The sequence below is a fragment of the Saccoglossus kowalevskii genome, chromosome 18, assembly GCF_978046115.1.
Source record: "Saccoglossus kowalevskii chromosome 18, keSacKowa6.1, whole genome shotgun sequence".
NCBI classification, from domain to species: domain Eukaryota; kingdom Metazoa; phylum Hemichordata; class Enteropneusta; family Harrimaniidae; genus Saccoglossus; species Saccoglossus kowalevskii.
In genome coordinates, this window is record NC_140658.1 from 24,008,945 (window position 1) to 24,018,418 (window position 9,474).

At 34.3% G+C, this 9,474-nt stretch overlaps 1 long non-coding RNA gene across 1 annotated transcript; it reads right to left on the reverse strand.

The window, feature by feature from the left end:
* LOC146731946 (uncharacterized) lies at window positions 1–9,249 on the reverse strand. The gene is made up of 2 exons (XR_014926976.1): window positions 9,086–9,249; window positions 1–1,385 (listed from the first exon to the last, which is right to left on the reverse strand). It is a non-coding gene; the product is annotated as an uncharacterized LOC146731946 (long non-coding RNA).
* Between the last annotated feature and the right edge of the window lie 225 nt (window positions 9,250–9,474).

Genomic DNA, 9,474 nt, shown 5'->3' on the forward strand with positions numbered 1-9,474 from the left:
TTGTACCCAAGTATGACTTGCACCTAATTTATTCCAATCGCAACATGACATGTCAAGTAACGAATCAATGGAAATTAACACAAACAGTCAAGAAGCAAATTACTGTACATAACAATCCGCTCAGTAAAATACAGTTTACAATAATTTTAACTACTTGCCTTTTGAGAGTGTGCCCTAAAAGGGTAAATAAACAAGATTTACACTTAAAAGATATTCATACAGTAAAAATTTATACAGAGGAAATCTGAAATAAACATAGAAAAAACTGAATTTAGGAAATATTCACTGACCCCTAACTTTGGCTTGCCCAAGGCTGCCACAAAAGGCACTATTCGCTCGTCCTGCGAAATAACATGCATAATTGTACACACTATTTTGTGGCAATTAAACACAATATCTATAAGAAACATAAGTTACAACGAATAAATCTACAATTTTGTGATGATACAGAAGACATATATCCTAAATTTGTAATTATTTTAAACATTTCCCAGGCTGCCTTTACTACATGTTTTTATCTTTAAATGCAAATATTTGATGATGTACATATGGGACCATGGGGGAATTATTAAGGATAATGTAAATGTAAATGTAAAAAATGTATCACTTTTGTTTAATGCTAGATGTATCTGGAGTTGCTGTTACGGCATCATCAACAACTGGTTTCAAATTTAAAACGTATGTAGTCATTACTGTCGACATTAAAACATTGAATTTATTTACATAATCTCTAATTTTAACAAAACCAGTTTTTATGTACAGTTTTCGGGCTTCTGGTTGATCTTCACCTGTTTCAAGGAATACACAACTAAATTGATGGTCGTTTGCAAACTGTATCGCTTTGTTCAGTAGTTTAGCCCTGATCCCGAGACGTCAATATTTCTTTTGTACATACATCGTTGTGAGTTCTGGCTGCATTCCACGTCCTTCAAATTCCTTAAGAACTAAAGCAACTGTACCAACGATTTGACCATCATAAATAGCCATCCAAAAGTTACCACCCCCACTGTCAATGTAAGTAGTCTTAATATCTTTCAAATCTGAGGCAAGTCTATAGCGAATATATTGTTTGAATATTATATACATTGATATGATGTATGCGGTTGGTATTATTGCAACTATTACAACACACAATTGAACTGAATTGTATACATACAAAGATAAATAAAGACACAGGGTTAGCAGGAAGACGTTAATAAATCTTCGATAACTCAGATGTCGTTGGTAGGTTGGCTTGAATAAACCCATTATACTGTCCTTAAATACATATATCACCCTTCGTTGATCGTTTTCTTCAAACTGTCGAAGTGTAACAGTGCTTCTCCTTTCCATGCTGGTTAAATATTTTGTAAAGCAAATATTCTCATTACATCCACAGTATTCTCCTGGAGAGAAACAATATGAAATAGTATCCTCACTATCTATGGAATTAACATAATAATACCAAAAATTATTAGTTATTGGGACCCTTTTTTTGGAGAAAAATGTAGATTCAGACTAGTTATTTAATATACGTGTCCATCACTGACTGCAAAAGACGAATAATGTAAGTTGGAAACTAGAGTGAATACTTGGACTATATCTCAGAAACTGTTACAACACAGTTAAATTGAATGACAATTCAAAATGTCAATGCTGATAATAAAAACCATTATATTATACCAGTATATTGATGGTGTTAATCCATCGATTTGATTGGTCCACATACAAAATTTGCATATGAATTACGGGTATATTGGCTGATAATGCTCAGTTATGCTAAACAAAGTAATATAGTGATGGCGTGCACAGTCCTTGATTCGGGCTGCGTTGAGACAAGGCATATGTACGTGTGTTAAGCCACTATTTTGGTATTTGCCACTATTTTGGTACCCGGGAAAATTAAAACCAACGTTCTCTTGCTTTTTGCTATTATTTTTCTTCACAAATCAATAAATCTCATAATTTTAAATAATTCTGGACAGTTTGTGTATAATTTGGAGTAATTTGTTATGTTTAATTTAAGTTTTCTTTGCTTGCGCATCTTTTCCGACCGAATTGTCATCATTTTGACACAGACACAGTGACGCTAACTTAGGGGGTATTACAATCAGCTGTCCTAACAGCCATATCACGGAGCTAAATTCAACTGTCGTACTTTTAAAAATCAATTGCATAGCATATCCGTCGCCGATTGAAATGGTATTAGTGCATCGAAACTGTTCGGCGAAGCTGCTAGGTAAGTATATGACGAGTCAATACTAATATTGATATTTACTTGCTAGCTATCGCACTATGACTTGTTTAGTGTGCCTGCTCAGACTGCTGTGGCGTCTTGAGTCGTCCATTTGATTTTATCATCATCATCATGTTGTGTTCAATTCCAATTTTGAATGTGCATCGATTTCTCAAAACAGTAATTTATAGACATGTATATAGTTCATCTGATCCAGAAAGTGATAGTTTAAACTTCATGTACATGTCCAGCTTGAATTTAAATAATCTATATGCGGACGTTGAGCAGGCGGACAACAACAGAGCCACCGAGCGATATGCTATTTTTCCGTTTGTGTTTCTTCCATTTGAGATGCATTTCTGTAAAATATTCCGTATATGACGACTTTCCAGAATTCGCTGGTGTTGTCAAGTTGTAGCATCCATTCTGGAAAATCCATATTTTAGCAGCTATTTATTTTCTTGAAATTAAAATGTTTTAATATGCAAGATTTAAGTAATTAATGAGGTCTTGATGTTAGTAATTTATATTCATAACCTGAATGGTATTCTTGTATAAAACATGTTGGTCACTTTCTTATTTTATCGTATTTTTTCTCTATAACATGACGAGATAGAACAATTTGTATAATATATTATACAATTCTGTAAATGACAAAGGTGTGTCAATAGTCAATAAAACAGCCTAGGCAATACTGTAGTCAGTTAGAAAAGACATAAAATTTTGTTATTAATCTCACTAATAAAAACCATTCATGGTTATTTCAATCTTTGTATTACATTTTAATTTGTTTAATAAGTTTTACAATACAAAAACCATCTTTATTATTGCTGCATTGTGGATATAAATGCAGCTCCAGAATGTGAGTAACCACTTGGAATTCCTACTGAATTTTGGGACGCCATGAATTCACAGAAATGCTTTCTTAATTTCATTTCCAAATACTTGCTGTGATAGATGAATGTTTAAACTATCATTTATACATATACCATAAGTGAATAAAAAATATTACTAAAAAAATCCTTTGAAAATCAAAAGTTTACCATTCAATCTATTGGTATCTAACTACCTTGGCCTGACTCACTGCACTGATGATCAATGGGACAATGACTTCCTATAGAGAAGAAATGTGTTAACTCAATATTGGATTGGATTTCGATATTGGAATTGTGGGATTGAAAATTAAACTGAACAATATAACCATAAAATTTTTAAAAATAACTTGCACATTGCTTGAAAACAGGAGAGGTAAAAAGCTTATTTTAACGGAGGGCTCTATGGAAAAGATGTGAGCCCCCCAAATGCCCTATACAGTTCAATTTTCTATCCCACAACTTTTTGCAAAATCAAATATGGAGTTAACACATTTCTTCCCTATATTTGTATAACTACAACTGGATATTATGAATCACTGCCTTAACTATGAAACAAATAATAAGGTATAATTATTCCCTTATAACCTAACCTGACTCACTGCACTAACAACCAATAAGACATTTGTTACTCATAATTAGGACTAGGTATTATTATTATTTTTAATAATTTTTTTTGTGCCAGGCAACAGTTCCGGACATTGAATGTCACTCTTGACTATCCTGACTTTTTTTTATGTGCAAATTGCAAGTGCTGACACATAGTGCATTTTTACCACAGAAGTCATATTCAAGTTTGGGACTACGGTACATGACAGGGCTGTGCGGCCATTTTCCTATCAAATGGCAATTTAATGCGCTATCCTGGCAGACCTTAATCAAAGTTCCCCCAAAGTCGCATTCGTTAGTGAATAAATCTTGGCCAGTGGAATTGGGCTTTCCGTGTTCAGCCTTAGTAGGATTTGAACTTGGGTCTACAAATCATGAGTCTGATGCGACAACCACTACCAGTGACCGGTAGGACTAGGTATTATTACCTGGTAATCGAAGACGACCTGACCCGACTCACTGCACTAACTATAAAACTAATAATAAGGTATTATTATTCCCCTAGAACCTAACCTGACTCACTGCACTAACAACAAATTGGACATTTTTACCTACATTTATAACAACAGTGTTCTCCCACGACCTCTAAAGCATCATGGTAGTGTTGTGACCCTGTGATAAGTTCTTTCAAGGGTGTAGCCCCTCTAAATCCAAATCAAATACTAGAATATTAATAATTTGCCCATTGCAACAACAACAATGTGACAAAACAAGCCTCACAAATCACAAATGCTGCATACGTCTGGAAAATATACTGATTTGGTACACTGCTGTTATTTGCAGTTTTTGCTTTAATTCAAAAAAAAAATAAGTGAAATTAAGTCCCATTGAAAATAAAACTGTACATAAATCGAATCAAACATTATTCAACTGCAGGCGAGATCGCCAAAGAAAAAAACTGACTGGCAACACTGTTGTTTGGAGGTGTCAATCTGCCCAACGAATGTGTGTCTTGGCTACGCTGGTGGCTCATGCTTTGCCAAATTTTGCCGAATGGCAAGTACACACATTGAGTTTTAAGTTGAGTTGCCAAATAATATATTTTATAGCCAAAATTGACCATATTTTAGGAAAGTAATGATTATTTGAATGTATAAACCATCTTTATAGTAATGTTCTTGAATGTATAATAAAGAAAAATGAACAAATTTTACCGTAACATTTTTTCTGATAGTTAGTCGATTTTTCTAGGATAGGACGTCACCATGTCTACAACAGAGCTGGTATTATGTTACAGTATTTCGCCGATCATGTATTAAAAAACTCTTGAAAATATGATACATCAGGGCAAAATGTAAGATAAAATATGAAACTTCGGTCTGACCTTTTGCATCACTTCCTGTTGAAACACCATTGATAGTTCCTCACAAAGTCATATGTTATCACATGACTTTGTGGACATTTTTTTTATCATCCCCAGTTCTTTCTAAGATTAAAACATTAACTCGAGACACACGTTAGATCAAAAGAAATACCTGGATTGCCAGTCTGTTTATTAGTGGTTCTAAGATAATCGCCAATGAATCATTTTCAGGATTTTTTTTAAACAAGAAACAGGGGCGCATCGCCCTCATGCCATGGTCATGTGCCCCTTACCCTAGGGGCAAATTTTCTGGCAACCACAAAATTCTGAATGACAAGGGATCACAAGTGGCTTCAGTCTTCAACTTTGACCTGTCTGACAGTAATTTTGGCCCCAAGGAAGCCAGAGAATGTTCCACACCCTGATAGGGAAAACCCCATCTCTCCTACATGGTGGTGCCGCTGAATTGCAGTGCTCTCTCTTGCAGTTTTTTTTCAAGAAAAAACCCTGATTTTAATTAACAAAACATTCTAAATTTGTTCAATGCAAGAATGTTACGGTTCAGCTGACAAGGTTAGGGTGATCATAGCATTACACTTAAGGTATAGATCAATGAAAAATCGTTGACTTTAGTTTGAAATTTTGTCATTATTGATTTATTATTTTCATCCTATTTTGATAACTCGCAATCTCACAAAAAAAAATGTTTGCCCTAATGTCTCATGAACCGACAGTGACATGGGCACTAAAACTGACTGTACTTGTTGCACACAAAATAATGATAAACAGTTATCTCCATGGATAACAATATATTTACTGACTGGCTATAACATATTAACTATTTCTATTGCTTTTTAGCTCCCCTGTCGACAAAGTCGACACAGCTAGGCATTAGTGGAACGGTGCATAGCAGAGTGTCAAAACCTCAAATTTTCTAATTTTGGTGAATATTTTTGTCATTTTTGGTAAAAAGTGATATTTTCGACTTCTTGTTAAAAATCTCTAGTCCGATTGCTTTGATATTACATATATAGGTACTATATGTGGACCTTTCTCAGATTTGTTCATTTCATAATAATATCTTAAATTCTCTAATTTTGGTGAATATTTTTGTCATTTTTGGTAAAATGTGATATTTTCGACTTCTTGTTAAAAAACGCTGTCTGATTGCTTTGATATTACATATATAGGTACTACATATGGATCTCTCTCAGATTTGTTCATTTCATAATGATATCTTAAATTCTCTAATTTTGGTGAATAATTTTGTCATTTTTGGTAAAAAGTGATATTTTTGACTTCTTGTTAAAAACCGCAAGTCCGATTGCTTTGATATTACATATATAGGTACTACATATGGACCTCTCTCAGATTTGTTCATTTTGTGATGATATCTTTAATTTTCTAATTTTGGTCAATATTTTTGTAATTTTTGATAAAAGGTGATATTTTCGACTTCTTGTTAAAAACCGCAAGTCTGATTGCTTTGATATTACGTATATAGGTACTATATGTGGATCTCTCTCAGATTTGTTCATTTCATAATGATATCTTAAATTCTCTAATTTTGGTGAATATTTTTGGTAAAAAGTGATATTTTTGACTTCTTGTTAAAAACCGCAAGTCCGATTGCTTTGATATTACATATATAGGTACTACACGTGGACCTCTCTTAGATTTGTTCATTTTGTGATGATATCTTTAATTCTCTAGTTTTGATGAATATTTTTGTAGTTTTTGGTAAAAAGTGATATTTTCGACTTCTTGTTAAAAACCGCAAGTCTGATTGCTTTGATACTATACATATATGTACCTCAGGCAAACCTCCCTCAGATTTGTTCATTTCATGATGATATCTTGAATTATCCAATTTTGATGAATATTTTTGTCATTTTTAGTAAAAAGTGATATTTTTGAATTCTTGTTGAAACAGCAAGTCCGATTGCTATACATACTATACATATTGTTCATTTTCTTATATGATATCCTCAGTTCTTTAATTGAAATGTGCCTTGCTAACAGCGGAGGTATCTCAGTCGATAGGCTGCTTGTTTTGCTGTTCTATTTCAAACTTTATTTGACTTGATAAATACAGACTGTCTCGTCTTTAATTAATTGTAGATAGATTGTTAACTAATTTTATACTAACACAGTTATGTATCACAATATTCAATGAGAAAATTATGCAAATTAGATACAGTGTTTGACATGGGGTCTGGGGAGAACACTGAACTTGGACTGGATTTTATTAATCCTGAGGCCCTGACCTGAATCACTGCACTAACAAGCATTGAGACATTTGTTATCTATAACTAGAAATAGGTTTTACATGTATTAATCCTGAGGCCATGGCCATAACCATTGCACTGATGACCAATGGGACACAGGTTACCTATAACTAGAACTGGGTATATTAGTTTCAGAGGACTTGACTTGACTCACTGCACTAACTAGCAATGAAACTTTTGTTACTTATAACTAATACTGGGTATTATTAATCCCAGAGAACCTGACCTAACTCACTGCACTAACTAGCAATGAAACTTTTGTTACTTATTATTAATCCCAGAGAACCTGACCTAACTCACTGTACTAACTAGCAATGAAACTTGTGTTACCTATATCTAGGTCTGAACATTATTATACCGAGGGAATCTGATCTGACTCACTGCACTAACTAGCAATGGGACTTTTGTTAACTATATCTTGGACTGGGCATTATTATACCCAGGGAACCTGTCCTGACTCACTGCACTAACTACCAATGGGACTTTTGTTACCTATATCCAGGACTAGGCATTATTATACCCAGGGAACCTGACCTAACTCACTGCATTAACTAGCAATGGGACTTTTGTTATCTATATCTAGGACTAGGCATTATTATACCCAGGGAACCTGACCTGACTCGCTGCACTAACTAGCAATGGGACTTTCGTTAACTTTATCTAGGACTGGGCATTATTATACCCAGGGAACCTGACCTAACTCACTGCACTAACTAGCAATAGGACCTTTGTTACCTATATCTAGGACTGGGCATTATTATACCTACAGAACCTGACCTAACTCACTGCACTAACTTCATGTACAAATCAGACTTTTGTTACTTTAATATACTAATACTGGGTATTATTAATCCCTGAGGCTCTGTTCTGGCATTTGTTAATGAGTACTGGGTTTTATTAATCCCAGAGAACCTGACCTAACTCACTGCACTAATGACCAATGAGTCATTTGTTACCTATAATTAGGACTGGGTACTACCGGTATTAATATTAATTCCCTGACCTGACTCACTACACTAACTACTAATGGAAGACTTGTTACCAATAAACCTTAGGCCCTGTAGTTCACAATGATAAGTATTAAACAATCTATTAGATAAAGATACCTAACTAGAGTTAACCACGTAACGCCAAAATTACCCTTCATTAATTGTATCGTCTTTTAAGAATTGGTAGACAGTAGACTAAGTTGTCAATATAGTTTGACACAGTAGCTGCAATACAGGCTATTGACTTCAACGACAATCACTCAGACTTGGGAATTACAACGCCAATGTTGCACATTACAGTTGTAGAAGTATTCATTCGATTCACTGTATGCGACCTACACTGTCACCTATCAATTTAAATCGACTACACAAAATAGAAACACTGACCAACTCATCTATGTTGGCTACGCCAGTACGTTATATCCCATACAAAAGCGTTAACACTACATCATACAGAATCACTATATATCTCAATGATTTAAAACTATATTATTTTGAATATTCTACAAGCAGTGCATATAATACCACTGTAAACAATGGGTCAGATTATTTGCTGACATGGTAACTACATGCAATACGTGGCATAATATATTATGTACCATAACTTTAACCCTTTCTAGCTTGTCCATGACTGTGTGCCCGAGGCTCGCCGTTCCCAACGATGTACGGTAGTAAATATATAACAAGATAATCAAGTTATGTGACAAGGAGAACACGAATGAGGGGACTGCTTTTACATATGCGTCATGTTATTGAATTAAAAGGGACAAGTATCATTTTGTATAAAGAGTCGTAAAAATAATACATACATGAACCGATGCTCCTTTAACAGTGGTGCTACACAGCATCATCACCACTACAATGATCGTTAGATACATCTTATAGTCGGACAAATTGAACAAGAAAGTGATAAACCTGTTATATCACACGGGAACAAAAACTACGCGCCTTTTACTTGTTACAATCAATATCAGCTGTGAATAAGCGAACGTGTTTTAAATAATAACTATAATATGTTTATGGGATAATGTCAGCTTGGACCAGTATGCTCACTTTGCAATTGTTTTAGATTACACAGAAATAACTCAATATTGCGAACCGGAAATTGGATTGCCAAGTATCGGCGGTTTTGAATGAATTATATTATATCACATTATATTATGCCAGTCTGTTGAAATCTGCTCGTAAACTGCATCTA